General features: G+C 40.6%; 1 long non-coding RNA gene across 1 annotated transcript in view; it reads right to left on the bottom strand.

Moving 5' to 3' along the window:
- Positions 1-3,179, bottom strand: part of LOC121034425 (uncharacterized) — a 22,847-nt gene extending 19,668 nt beyond the window's left edge. Inside the window, exon 1 of the long non-coding RNA XR_005792418.1 lies at positions 3,123-3,179. This is a non-coding gene — a long non-coding RNA (uncharacterized LOC121034425). The remainder of the gene's footprint in view (positions 1-3,122) is intronic.
- Between the last annotated feature and the right edge of the window lie 11,865 nt (positions 3,180-15,044).

The following is a 15,044-nucleotide window of genomic DNA, read 5'->3' as shown; positions in this document are numbered from 1 at the left end:
TCCGAGCTGTGGTGGTTTCCATTCTGTTATGCATTTCGTTTAAAGCGTTTTTCAGCTCCTCGTGACTGTTCCTTAGTCCCTTGATCTCTGTAGCAAGAGATTCTCTGCTGTCAGCTATACTGTTTTCAAGCCCAGCGATTAATTTTATGACTATTATTCTAAATTCACTTTCTGTTCTATTATTTAAATCCTTTTTGATCAGCTCATTAGCTGTTGTTATTTCCTGGAGATTCTTCTGAGGGGAATTCTTCCGCTTGGTCATTTTGGATAGTCCCTGGCGTGGTGAGGACCTGCAGGGCACTTCCCCTGTGCTGTGGTGTATAACTGGAGTTGGTGGGCGGAGCCGCAGTCAGACCTGATGTCTGCCCCCAGCCCACCGCTGGGGCCACAGTCAGACTGGTGCGTGCCTTCTCTTCCCCTCTCCTAGGGGCGGGATTCACTGTGGGGTGGGGTGGCCTGTCTGGGCTACTTGCACACTGCCTGGCTTGTGATGCTGGGGATCTGGCGTCTTAGCTGGGGTGGGTAGGCAAGGTGCACAGGGGCAGGAGGGGCAGGCTTAGCTTGCTTCTCCTTAGGTGATCCACTTCAGGAGGGGCCCTGTGGCAGCAGCAGGGAGTCAGATCCGCTGCCGGAGGTTTGGCTCCGCAGAAGCGCAGAGTTGGGTGTTTGCTCGGAGCGAGCAAGTTCCCTGGCAGGAAGTGGTTCTCTTTGGGATTTTGGCTGGGGGATGGGCGGGGAAGATGGCGCTGGCGAGCGCCTTTGTTCCCCACCAAACTGAGCTCTGTCGTCAGGGGGCTCAGCAGCTCTCCTTCCCTTCGTCCTCCAGCCTTCCCGCTTTCTGAGCAGAGCTGTTAACTTATGACCTCCCAGCTGCTAAGTCGCGCTTGCTGTCGGAACACAGTCCGTCAGGCCCCTCCGCTTTTTGCAAGCCAGACTCGGGGGCTCTGCTTGGCCGGCGAGCCGCCCCTCCGCCCCGGCTCCCTCCCGCCAGTCCGTGGAGCGCGCACCGCCTTGCCGCCCTTCCTACCCTCTTCCGTGGGCCTCTCGTCTGCGCTTGGCTCCGGCGACTCCGTTCTGCTAATCCTCTGGTGGTTTTCTGGGTTATTTAGGCAGGTGTAGGTGGAATCTAAGTGATCAGCAGGACGCGCGGTGAGCCCAGCGTCCTCCTACGCCGCCATCTTCCTCTCTCCGATCTTTAAGAGTTTTCTTAAACTTCCTTCCATTGGAGATTAAGACCTTCTCGAGCTGATGTGAGATGATAAAATGCCTGCGTGATAAGATGACCTATACCACATCTTCTTTATCCATTCATCCATTGATGGACATTTGGGCTCTTTCCATACTTTGGCTATTGTTGATACTGCTGCTATAAACATGGAGGTGCATGTGTCCCTTCAAAACAGCATACCTGTATCTCTTGTATAAATACCTAGTAGTGCAATTGCTGGGTTGTAGGGTAGTTCTATTTTTAGTTTTTTGAGGAAGCTCCATACTGTTTTCCACAGTGGCTGCACCAGCTTGCATTCCCACCAACAATGCAAAAGAGATCCTCTTTCTCTGCATCCTCACCAACATCTGTTGTTGACTGAGTTGTTAATGTTAGCCATTCTGACAGGTGTAAGGTGGTATCTCACTGTGGTTTTGATTTGTATTTTCCTGATGATGAGTGGTGTGGAGCATTTTTTCATGTGTCGGTTGGTCATCTGGATGTCTTCTTTGGAGAAGTGTCTATTCATGTCTTTTGCCCATTTCTTCACTGGATTATTTGTTTTTTTGGGTGTTGAATTTGATAAGTTCTTTGTAGATTTTGGATGCTAACCCTTTATCTGATATGTCATTTGCAAATATCTACTCCCATTCCATTGGTTGCCTTTTAGTTTTGTTGATTGTTTCCTTCTCTGTTCAGAAGCTCTTTATTTTGATGAGGTCCCAATAGTTCATTTTTGCTTTTGTTTCCCTTGCCTCAAGAGACGTGTTGAGTAAGAAGTTGCCGCTGCCAAGATCAAAGAGGTTTTTGCCTGCTTTCTCCTCTAGGATTTTGATGGCTTCCTGTCTTACATTTAGGTCTTTGATCCATTTTGAGTTTATTTTTGTGTATGATGTAAGAAAGTGGTGCAGGTTCATTCTTCTGCATGTTGCTGTCCAGTTTTCCCAGCACCACTTGCTGAAGAGACTGTTTTTATTCCATTAGATAGTCTTTCCTGTTTTGTCAAAGATTAGTTGGCCAGACGTTTGTGGGTCCATTTCTGGGTTCTCTATTCTGTTCCATTGATCTGAGTGTCACCTCTTTGGTTAGATTTATTCCTAGGTATTTTATGGCTTTTGGTGCAGTTGTAAATGGGATTGATTCCTTGATTTCTCTTTCTGTCACTTCATTGTTGGTGTGTAGGAATGCAACCGTTTTCTGTGCATTGATTTTATATCCTGCGACTTTGCTGAATTCATGAATCAATTCTAGCAGTTTTTTGGTGGAATCTTTTTGGTTTTCCATATAGAGTATCATGTCATCTGCGATGAGGAAAGTGTGACCTCCTCCTGGCCAATTTGGATGCCTTTTATATCTTTGTGTTGTCTGATTGCAGAGGCTAAGACTTCCAATACTATGTTGAATAACAGTGGCAAGAGTGGACATCCCTTTCTTGTTCCTGACCTTAGGGGGAAAGCTCTCAGTTTTTCCCCATTGAGGATGATACTAGCATTGGGTTGTTCATATATGGCTTTTATGATCTCAAGGTATGCTCCTTCTATCCCTACTTTCTTGAGGGTTTTTATCTAGAAAGGATGCTGTATTTTGTCAAATGCTTTCTCTATTGAGAGGATCATATGGTTCTTGTCTTTTCTTTTATTGATGTGATGAATCACATTAATTGTCTTGTGGATATTGAACCAGCCCTGCATCCCAGGTGTAAATCCCACTTGCTCGTGGTGAATAAGTTTTTTAATGTATTGTTGGAGCCATTTGGCTAATATTTTGTTGAGGATTTTTGCATCCATGTTCATCAGGGAAATTGGTCTATAATTCTTCTTTTTAGTGGGGTCTCTCTCTGGCTTTGGAATCAAGATAATGCTGGCTTCATAGAAAGAGTTTAGAAGTTTCCTTCCATTTCTATTTTTTGGAACACCTTAAAGAGAATAGGTGTTAACTCTTCCTTAAATGTGTGGTAGAATTCCCCTGGAAAGTCATCTGGCCCTGGACTCTTGTTTTTTGGCAGCTTTTTGATTACTAATTTGATTTCCTTACTGGTTATGGCTCTGTTCAAATTTTTTATTTCTTCCTGTTTCAGTTTTGGTAGTGTATATGTTCCTAGGAATTTGTTCATTTCTTCCAGATTGCCCATTTTATTGGCATATAATTGCTCATAATATTCTCTTATTACTGTTTTTATTTCTGCTGTGTTGGTTGTGATCTCTCCTGTTTCATTCTTGATTTTATTTATTTGGGTCCTTCTTTCCTTTTTCATTTTGATCAGACTGGCTAGTGGTTTGTCAATTTTGTTAATGATTTCAAAGAACCAGCTTCTGGTTTCATTGATCTGTTCTACTGGTTTTTTTTGGTTTCAATAGCATTAATTTCTGCTCTAATCTTTGTTACTTCCTGTCTTCTGCTGGTTTGGGTTTTATTTGCTGTTCTTTTTCTAGCTCCTTAAGGCGTAAGGTTAGTTTGTGTATCTGAGATCTTTCTTCCTTCTTTAGGAAGGCCTGGATTGCTATATACTCTTAATATACTCTTATAGCCTGGATTGCTATATAGTCCTCTTAAGACTGCCTTTGCTGCATCCCAGAGGTTTTGGGCTGTGGTGTTACCATTTTCATTGACTTCCATATACTTTTTAATTTCCTCTTCAACTTCTTGGTTAGCCCATTCATTCTTTAGTAGGATGTTCTTCAGTCCTCAAGTATTTGTTACCTTTCCAAATTTTTTCTTGTGGTTGATTTTGAGATTCATAGTGTTGTGGTCTGAAAATATGCACGGTATGATCTCAATCTTTTTGTACTTACTTAGGGCTGATTTGTGTCCCAGTATATGGTCTTTTCTGGAGAACATTCATGTGCACTGGAGAAGCATGTATATATTGCTGCTTTAGGATGAAATGTGCTGAATATATCTGTTAAGTCCATCTGGTCCAGTGTGTCATTCAAAGCCATTGTTTCCTTGTTGATTTTTTATTAGATTATCTGTCCATTGCTGTGAGTGGGATATTGAAGTTTCCTACTATTATGGTATTACTTTCGATGAGTTTCTTTATGTTTGTGATTAATTGATCAATTAATTAATTGATTTATATATTTGGGTGCATAAATGCTTACAATTGTTAGGTCTTCTTGGTGGATAGACCCCTTGATTATGATATAATGCTCTTCTGCACCTCTTGATACAGTCTTTATTTTAAACTTTAGATTGTCTGATATAAGTACGGCTACTCCAGCTTTCTTTTGTTGACCATTAGCATGATAGGTGGTTCTCCATCCCCTTATTTTTAATCTGAAGGTGTCCTTAGGTCTAAAGTGGGTCTCTTGTACACAGCATATAGATGGATCTTGTTTTCTTATCCATTCTGTTAGCCTATGTGTTTTTTAAATTTATTTATTTAGTATTTATTTATTTATTTTAATATGAAATTTATTGTCAAATTGGCTTCCATACAACACCCAGTGCTCCTTCCAACAGGTGCCCTCCTCAATACCCATCACCCACCCTCCCCTCCCTCCCACTCCCCATCAACCCTCAGTTTATTCTCAGTTTTTAAGAGTCTCTTATGCTTTGGCTCTCTCCCTCTCTAAGGTTTTTTTTTTCCCCTTCCCCTCACCCATGGTCTTCTGTTAAGTTTCTCAGGATCCACATAAGAGTGAAAACATATTGTATCTGTCTTTCTCTGTATGACTTATTTCACTTAGCATAACACTCTCCAGTTCCATCCACATTGCTACAAAAGGCCATATTTCATTCTTTTTAATTGCCAAGTAGTATTTCATTGTGAATATAAACCACAATTTCTTTATCCATTCATCAGTTGATGGACATTTAGGCTCTTTCCATAATGTGGCTATTGTTGAAAGTGCTGCTATAAACATTGGTGTACAAGTGCCCCTATGCATCAGCATTCCTGTATCCCTTGGGTAAATTCCTAGCAGTGCTATTGCTGGGTCATAGGGTAGATATATTTTTAGTTTTTTGAGGAACCTCCACACTGTTTTCCAGAGTGGCTGCACCAGTTTGCATTCCCACCAACAGTGCAAGAGGGTTCCCATTTCTGCACATCCTCTCCAGCATCTGTAGTCTCATGATTTGTTCATCTTAGCCACTCTGACTGGCATAAGGTGGTATCTCAGTGTGGTTTTGATTTGTATTTCCCTGATGAGGAGTGACGTTGAGCATCTTTTCATGTACCTGTTGGCCATCTGGATGTCTTCTTTAGAGAAGTGTCTATTCATGTCTTCTGCCCATTTCTTCACTGGATTAGTTGTTTTTCGGGTGTGGAGTTTGGTGAGTTCTTTATAGATTTTGGATACCAGCTCTTTGTCTGATATGTCACTGCAAATATCTTTTCCCATTCCATCAGTTACCTTTTGATTTTGTTGATTGTTTCCTTTGCAGTGCAGAAGCTTTTTATCTTCATAAGGTCCCAATAGTTCATTTTTGCTTTGAATTCCCTTGCCTTTGGAGATGTGTCAAGTAAGAAGTTGCTGCAGCTGAGGTCAGAGAGGTTTTTTTCCTGCTTTCTCGTCTAGGGTTTTGATGGTTTCCTGTCTCACATTCAGGTCCTTTATCCATTTTGAGTTTATTTCTGTGAATGGTGTGAGAAAGTGGTCTAGTTTCATTCTTCAGCATGTTGCTGTGCAGTTCTCCCAGCACTATTTGTTAAAGAGACTGTCTTTGTTCCATTGGATATTCTTTCCTGCTTTGTCAAAGATTAGGTTGGCCATACTTTTGTGGGTCCAATTCTCGAGTCTCTAGTCTATCCCATTGATCTATGTGTCTGTTCTTGTGTCAATACCATGCTGTCTTGATGATTACAGCTTTGTAGTAAAGGCTAAAGTCTGGGATTGTGATGCCTCCTGCTTTGGTACTCTTCAGTATTACTTGGCTATTGGGGCCTTTTGTGGTTCCATACAAATTTTAGGATTGCTTGTTCTAGCTTTGAGAGGAATGCTGGTGCAATTTTGATTGGGATTTCATTGAATGTGTAGATTGCTTCAGGTAGTATTGCCATTTTAACAATATTTATTCTTTCAACCCATGGGCACAGAATGTTTTCCCATTTCTTTCTATCTTCTTCAATTTCCTTCATAAGCTTTCTATAGGTTTCAGCATATAGATCTTTTACATCTTTGGTTAGGTTTATTCCTAGGTATTTTATGATTCTTGGTGCAATTGTAAATGGGATAAGTTTCCTTATTTGTCTTTCTGTTACTTCATTATTAGTGTATGAGAATAAAACTGATTTCTGTACATTTATTTTGTATCCTGCGACTTTGCTGAATTCATGTATCAGTTTAGCAGACTTTTGGTGGAGTCTATCAGGTTTTCCATGTATAAGATCATGTCATCTGCAAAAAGTGAAAGCTTGACTTCATCTTTGCCAATTTTGATGCCTTTGATTTCCTTTTGTTATCTGATTGCTGATGCTAGAACTTCCAACACCATGTTAAACAATAGCTGTGAGAGTGGAGATCCGTGTCGTGTTTCTGATCTCAGGGGGAAAGCTCTCCGTTTTTCCCCATTGAGGAGGATATTAGCTGTGGGCTTTTCATAAATGGCTTTTATGATTTTTAAGTGTGTTCCTTCTATCCCTACTTTCTCGAGGATTTTTATTAAGAAAGAATGTTGAATTTTGTCAAATGCTTTTTCTGCATCGATTGACAGTATCATACGGTTCTTTTCTTTTATTTTATTAATGTGATGTGTCACATTGATTGATTTGTGAATGTTGAACCAGCCCTGCAGCCCAGGAATGAATCCCACTTGATCATGGTGAATAATTTTGTTTACGTGCTATTGAATTCGATTTGCTATTATCTTATTGAGAATTTTTGCATCCATATTCATCAGGGATATTGGCCTGTAGTTCTCTTTTTTTGCTGGGTCTCTGTCTGGTTTAGGAATCAAAGTAATACTGGCTTCATAGAATGAGTCTGGAAGTTTTCCTTCCCTTTCTATCTTTTGGAACATCTTGAGAAGGATAGGTATTATCTCTGCTTTAAATGTCTGGCAGAATTTCCCAGGGAAGCCATCTGGTCCTGGACTCTTATTTGTTGGGAGATTTTTGATAACTGATTCAATTTCTTCGCTGGTTATGAGTCTGTTCAAGTTTTCTATTTCTTCCTTTTTGAGTTTTGGAAGTGTGTGGGTGCATAGGAATTTGTCCATTTCTACCAGGTTGTCCAGTTTGTTGGCGTATAATTTTTCATAGTATTTCCTGATAATTGCTTGTATTTCTGAGGGATTGGTTGTAATAATTCCATTTTCATTCATGATTTTATCTATTTGGGTCCTCTCCCTTTTCTTTTTGAGAAGCCTGGCCAGAGGTTTATCATTTTGTTTATTTTTCAAAAAAACAACTCTTCGTTTCATTGATGTGCTCTACAGTTTTTTTTAGATTCTATATTGTTTATTTCTGCTCTGATCTTTATTATTTCTCTTCTTCTGCTGGGTTTGGGGTGTCTTTGCTGTTCTGCTTCTATTTCCTTTAGGTGTGCTGTTAGATTTTGTATTTGGGATTTTTCTTGTTTCTTGAGGTAGGCCTCATGGTAATGTATTTTCCTCTCAGGACTGCCTTTGCTGCATCCCAAAGCGTTTGGATTGGTGTATTTTCATTTTCATTTGTTTCCATATAATTTTAAATTTCTTCTCTAATTGCCTGGTTGACCCATTCATTCTTTAGTAGGGTGTTCTAACCTCCATGCTTCTGGAAGTTTTCCAGACTTTTTCCTGTGGTTGATTTCAAGTTTCATAGCATTGTGGTCTGAAAGTGTGCATGGTATGCTCTCAATTCTTTTATACTTATTAAGGGCTGTTTTGTGACCCAGTATGTGATCTATCTTGGAGAATGTTCCATGTGCACTCGAGAAGAAAGTATATTCTGTTGCTTTGGGATGCAGAGTTCTAAATATATCTGTCAAGTCCATCTGATCCAATGTATCATTCAGGGCTCTTGTTTCTTTATTGAATCTGTGTCTACAGGATCTATCTATTGTTGTACGTGGGGTATTAAATTACCACATTCTTGTCAATAAGTTTGCTTATGTTTGTGATTAATTGTTTTATATATTTGGGGGCTCCCGTATTCAGTGCAAAGACATTTATAATTGTTAGCTCTTCCTGATGGATAGACCTTGTAATTATTATATAATGCCCTTCTTCATCTCTTGTTACAGCCTTTAACTTAAAGTCTAGTTTGTCTGATATAAGTATGGCTACTCCAGCTTTCTTTTGACTTTAAGTAGCATGATAGATAGTTCTCCATCCCCTCACTCTCAATCTGAAGGTGTCCTCAAGTCTAAAATGAGTCTTTTGTAGATAGCAAATAGATGGGTCTTGTTTTTTTTATCCTTTCTGATACCGTATGTCTTTTGGTTGGAGCACTTAGTCCATTTACATTCAGTGTTATTATTGAAAGATATGGGTTTAGGGGCGCCTGGGTGGCGCAGTCGGTTAAGCGTCCGGCTTCAGCCAGGTCACGATCTCGCGGTCCGTGAGTTCGAGCCCCGCGTCAGGCTCTGGGCTGATGGCTCAGAGCCTGGAGCCTGTTTCCGATTCTATGTCTCCCTCTCTCTGCCCCTCCCCTGTTCATGCTCTGTCTCTCTCTGTCCCAAAAATAAATAAACATTGAAAAAAAAAACTAAAAAAAAAAAAAAAAGAAAGATATGGGTTTAGAGTCATTGTGATGTCTGTAGGTTTCTTGAGTGTAGTGATGTCTCTGGTACTTTATGGTCCTTGCAACATTTTACTCACAGAATCCCCCGTAGGATGTCTTGTAGGGCTGGTTTAGTGGTGATGAATTCCTTCAGTTTTTGTTTGGGAAAACATATATCTCTCCTTCTTCTGAATGACAAGACTTTCTGGATAAAGGATTCTCGGCTGCATATTTTTCTGTTCATCACATTGAAGATTTCCTGCCCTTCCTTTCTGGCCGGCCGAGTTTCAGTAGATAGGTCTGCCACCACTCTTATGGGTCTACCTTTGTAAGTTAGAGCATGTTTATCCCTAGCTGCTTTCAGAATTTTCTCTTTATCCTTTATTTTGCCAGTTTCACTATGATATGTCGTTTGGAAGATCGATTCAAGTTATGTCTGAAGGGAGTTCTCTGTGCCTTTTGGATTTCAATGCCTTTTTCCTTCCCCAGATCAGGGAAGTTCTCAGCTATGATTTCTTCAAGTACACCTTCAGCACCTTTCCCTCTCTTTTTCTTCTGGAATTCCTATGATACAGATATTGTTCCATTTGATTGCATCACTTAGTTCTCTCATTCTCCCCTCATAGTCCTGGATTGTTTTTCTCTCTCTTCTCAGCTTCCTCTTTTTCCATAATTTTGTCTTCTAATTCACCTATTCTCTCCTCTGTCTCCTCAATCCATGCTATGGCCACCTCCATTTTATTTTGCACCTCATTTATAGCATTCTTTAGCTCCTCATGATGATTTCTTAGTCCCTTGATCTCTGTAGCAATAGATTTTCTGCTGTCCTCTATGCTTTTTTCAAGCCCAGTGATTAACTTTATGACTATTATTCTAAATTCTTGTTCTGTTATATTGCTTAGATTGTTTTTGATCAATTCATTAGCTGTCGCTACTTCCTGGAGTTTCTTTTGAGGAGAATTCTTCCATTTCATCATTTTGGATAGTCTCTGGGGTGGCGCAGAACTGCAGGGCACCTCCCCTTTGCTGTCTGAAGTAACTTGTGTTGGTGGGCGGGGCCGCAGTCAGACCTGATGTCTGTCCCCAGCCCACTGCTGGGGCCACAGTCAGACTGGTGTGTACCTTATCTTCCCCTCTCCCAGGGGCAGGACTCCCTGTGGGTGGCCCCTGTCTCAGCTACTTGCATACTGACAGGCTTGTGGTGCTGCTTCGATGGGATCTGGCATATTAGCTGGGGTGGATCCGCAAGGTGCACAAGGGCAGGAGGGCCAGGGTTAGCTCACTTTGCCATTGGTGGTCCCCTGTGGGAGGGGCCCTGCAGCACCGGGAAGGAGGCAGACCCGTCGGAGGGATGGATCCACAGAAACACAGTGTTAGGTGTTAGTGTGGTGCAAGCAAATTCGGTGATGGGAACTGGTTCCCTGTGGAATTTCGGCTGGGGGATCGGAGAGGCAGATGGCGCTTGTCAGCGCCTTTGTTACCCCACCAAGCTGAGCTCTGTCTTCCGGGCCTCAACAACTTTCCTTCCTGGAGTCCTCTCACCCTCCCAGCTCTCCGAGAGCAGAACTTTTGACTTTTAACCTTCCAAATGTTAAGTCCTGCTGGCTGTCAGGACTCACAGAGTCTGGCTTTCCGCTTTTGCAAGCCAGACTTCGGGGGCTTTGCCTTGCTGGGCGGGCTGCCCCTCCACTGCCCTGGCTCCCTCCTGCCAGTCCGTGTAACATGCACTGCCTCTCTGCCCTTCCTACCCTCTTCCGTGGGCCTCTTGTCTATGCTTGGCTCCGGAGAGTCAGTTCTGCTAGTCTTCTGGCGGTTTTCTGGGTTATTTAGGCAGATGTGGGTGGAATCTAAGCAATCAGCAGGATGAGAGATGAGACCAGCATTCCCCTACGCTGCCATCTTACCTACCCTATGTCTTTTGATTGGAGCATTGAGTCCATTGATGTTTAGAGTGAATACTGAAATATATGAATTTATTGCCATTATGATGCTTGTAGAGTTGGAGTTTCTGGTGGTGTTCTCTGGTCCTTTCTAATGTTTGTTTATATATATATATTTATATATATATATATACACACACATATAATATATATTTGTTTATATATATATAATATATATTTGTTTATATATATATAATATATATGTTTATATATGTATATATAATCTCTTCTCCCCTCAGAGAGTCCCCTTTAAAATTTATTGACCCCTGCCCATTTTTATTTATTTATTTATTTATTTATTTATTTTTAACGTTTATTTATTTTTGAGACAGAGAGAGACAGAGCATGAATGGGGGGAGGGTCAGAGAGAGAGGGAGACACAGAATCGGAAGCAGGCTCCAGGCTTTGAGCTGTCAGCACAGAGCCCGACGCGGGGCTCGAACTCGTGAACCACGAGATCATGACCTGAGCCGAAGTCAGACGCTTAACTGGCTGAGCCACCCAGGTGCCCCAACCCCTGCCCATTTTTAAATCAGATTGGGTTTTCTTTGTGGTGTTGAGTTGTGTAAGTTCTTTATGTATTTTGGATATTAACCCCTTATGGGATTTGTCATTTGCAAATACCTTCTCCCATTCAGTAGGTTGCCTTTTGGTTTTGCTGATGGTTTCCTTCTCTGTGCAAAAGCTTTTTATTTTGGTGTAATCCCAATAGTTTATTTTTGCTTGTTTCCCTTGTCTTAGGAGACATGACTAGAAAAATGTTGCTACAGCTGATGTCAGAGAAATTGCTGCTTGTGTTCTCTTCTAGGAGTTTTATGGTTTCAGCTCTTACATTTAGGTCCTGAATCCATTCTGAGTTAATTTTTGTGTATGGTGTGAGAACATGGTCCAGTTTTTCTGGCACCATTTATTGAAGAGACTGTCTTTTCCCCATTGTGTGTTCTTGCCTCCTTTGTCCTAGATTGGCTATATAAGTGTGAGTTTATTTCTGGGCTTTGCATTCTGTCCCATTGACCTATGTGTCTATTTTTGTGCCAGTACCATACTGTTTTGATTACTATAGCTTTGTATTATATCTTGAAATCTGGCACTGTGATACCACAAGCTTTGTTTTTCTTTCTCAAAAGTGCTATGGCTATTCAAAGTCTCTTATGGCTTCATACAAATTTTTGTATTATTGTTCTAGTTTTGTGACTTTTCTGGATTTTTTTATGTACGTTTTATTTTAAGCATATTTTATGTAAGTTTTTTATGTAAGTTTTTATTTTTAAGCTTATTTTATGTAAGTTTTAACATATAAATTAGCACATGTATATTTGATAAATAAAAAAATACAGATGTATTGAAGTATATATACTAGACCTTTTTAGAAAGAAATTAATAGTGATATATGATCCATGAAGTCCAAAGACCATCGTGTTGTTAGGGAGGCAGTGTGGCATAGCCAAACACTCATAAACTTTGGAGCCACACAGATCAGCAGTGATTACTAACAGTAACTACCACTTAATAAGTTGAGCCTAGGGCTTGGCATCATGTCAGATGAGTTGCAGAAGTTATCTCATTTTATCCTGTCCAATACCATATGTGGGACGGATGGCATGCCTGCATCTCCTTTTATGTCCACCTAGCACATTTCCCAAGATGCTTTGGGGATAGGCTGGGTCTTCTGATTACACAAGTGCCTTGGCTCTCATATTCTTTCAACTCTAAAATTGCTGGTTGAGCTCTTGTCTCCCAGGCTCTAAAAATCATTAAAAGAGATTTTGGGGTTACCTGGATAGCTCAGTCAGTTAAGCATCTGACTGTTGTTCTTGGCTCAGGTCATTATCTCATGGTTTGTGGGATCAAGCCCTGAGTCAGGCTCTGTACTGACAGAATGAAGTCTGCTTGGGATTTTCTCTCACCTTCTCTCTCTGCCTGTCCTCTGCTCATGTGTGCACATGCTTTCTCTCTCTTTATCTCAAAATAAATAGCTTAATTTAAAAAAAGATTTCTTTGGCATCCATTGAAGAAGAGGAAAATAATCCATAAAATCACCTCTTAATATACTGTTGTAGTCAACTCTTAATTCAATAGGGTATTGACAGGAAGGAATGGAATGGTAGATTCAGAAAAATCCACAACTACACTTAAAACAAAATTATAGTCAAGTCTTCATTATCTGGAGATGATTAACTGTAATTATAATGTTGGGTAGGCCTGAAAGGGATTTAGTGGAGGGAAGTTTTTGGAGGGGCCACACTAAGTCCATTTTTCTAGAAGAGTTCAGAAGGCAAGTGATCCCTTCTCATCCTACTTCTTATTGGAGTAGAGGCTGGTAATCTGAGGAATCTGAACTCATTATTTGCTGCCTAATTACCAACACTCTAGGCTGGGGAGGGCTTCCACTCTCAGAGCACTGTTGTGCTTTTACCACCATTAATCTACTCTGAATAATAGAGCAGGGAGTAAATATTACCATCTCACAGATGAGAAAATGGAGGCTCAGAGAGATTAAATAACTTGCTCACTAACTGAAAACTGGTGTCAAAGTTGGGATTTAAGCCCAGGTCTGGCTGATTCCAAAGCCTCTGTGTCATTCACTGCTTCCCTGCCACTTAACTTGTGGGATTTGGTCCTACTGGGACAGAGATATTTTTGGATGGAGGCTTTTCTTTCTTGATTTTCAAAATATATCATATTGGCAAATGCCATTTCTGTCTGTTCCAAATGATACCCTGTGCTTCTTTTTTTGTGACTTTGCTGAGAGTCATAAAGGACTTTGAAAATCATCCATTCCAATGCTCTCATTTTATAATGAACAAAATTAATACCCAGAAAGATAAAGTTAATTTACCCAAGGTCCCTATGGTGATTAGTGATGGGTATAAATCTGCTGTGTTTGAACTTTTGAACTCCTTGCATTTTAGGGAAAAAGATCCCAGAGTATAAATGTATGTGATTCAGCTTAAGTTTTCAAACATCTATAATTGAGCAACAGAGTTATAATTTTCTTAAGAAATAGGCCAAATCATGGTTTTCCATTCAAACTCATTTAAAACTTTAAGCTTGCTTGGTGTGGCACTTATAGTCTACTAACCCTGGGTTTGTTCTTATTCTCGTTTGCCTTGACTTAAAAAGATGAACCATGTGATTCCCAAGAGTTTGGAAGCTTTTCTGATGTTTTCAATAAAACAGCATGTAGAACTAGAACTCTTCTATTTTAGGATTTTTTTTTCTGGTCACGAGGCAGTGAGTAACCATCACTAAACTCTATTTCTATCTGAGAATGAATTTGTGAAAAATTCTGATTAGTTTTTTTTAGTTTGCACCTGAGCCTGTGGAATTACACATAGCTTCTAACTTGCCCTTTCTTCTTGTTATGAATAATGAGTGAACTTACTAAATAGCAGCTAAAAGCAGAATTAGTTTTTGTTTTCACTCATTTATTCAAACAATAAAAAAATATATTGAGCACCTACCATGTGCCAGACCCTGTGATCAATCTTGTCCTTGAAAAGGAATTCATGGTCTAGTAGAGGAGACATACCCATAAAGATATGTGGTATTTGAAATAATACATGATGAATGTTGTCATAGAGATGTGTAGCACTGGGAAGATTCTTTTTGCCCAGTGCAGATGGCGAAGACACTGGCAAAAGTGATATTTGATCTTGGCATTAAAGGATGAGTGGGAGTTCATTAGGTAGAGAATAAAGACTGGCACAAACAAAGATAAAGAGGAGTGGATTCCAATTAGGTGGTAAATTCTCAGTGGCTGATAATATAAATGTGAATGACCGGTATTTCAACATATTGGGTCCATGGATTTCAAGCTGATTTCAAGCTTTTAAAATCTATTTTTATTTTTTTAATGTTTACTTATTTTTGAGATAGAGAAAGAGAGAGAGGTGGAGAGAGAGAGGGAGACACAGAATCCAAAGCAGGCTCCAGGCTCCCAGCTGTCAGCACAGAGCCTGACACGGGGTTTAACCCCACGAACTGTGAGATCATGACCTGAGCTGAAGTTGGATGCTCAACCAACTGAGTCACCCAGGTGCCCCTAAAATCTATTTTTAAAAATTAAGTTTTTGGGGTGCCCGGGGGGCTCAGTCGGTCAAGTGTTTGACTCTCAGCTTAGGTCATGATCTTGCGGTTTCGTGAGTTCAAGCCTCCTGTCAGGTACTGCACTGGCAGTGTGGAGCCTGCTTGGGATTCTCTCTCTCTCCCTCTGCCCCACCCCCCACACTCGTATTGTATCTCTCAA

This window comes from Herpailurus yagouaroundi, unplaced genomic scaffold (genome assembly GCF_014898765.1).
Source record: "Herpailurus yagouaroundi ecotype Mexico unplaced genomic scaffold, PumYag 160, whole genome shotgun sequence".
NCBI classification, from domain to species: domain Eukaryota; kingdom Metazoa; phylum Chordata; class Mammalia; order Carnivora; family Felidae; genus Herpailurus; species Herpailurus yagouaroundi.
This window is presented reverse-complemented; position numbering and strand designations above follow the sequence as displayed.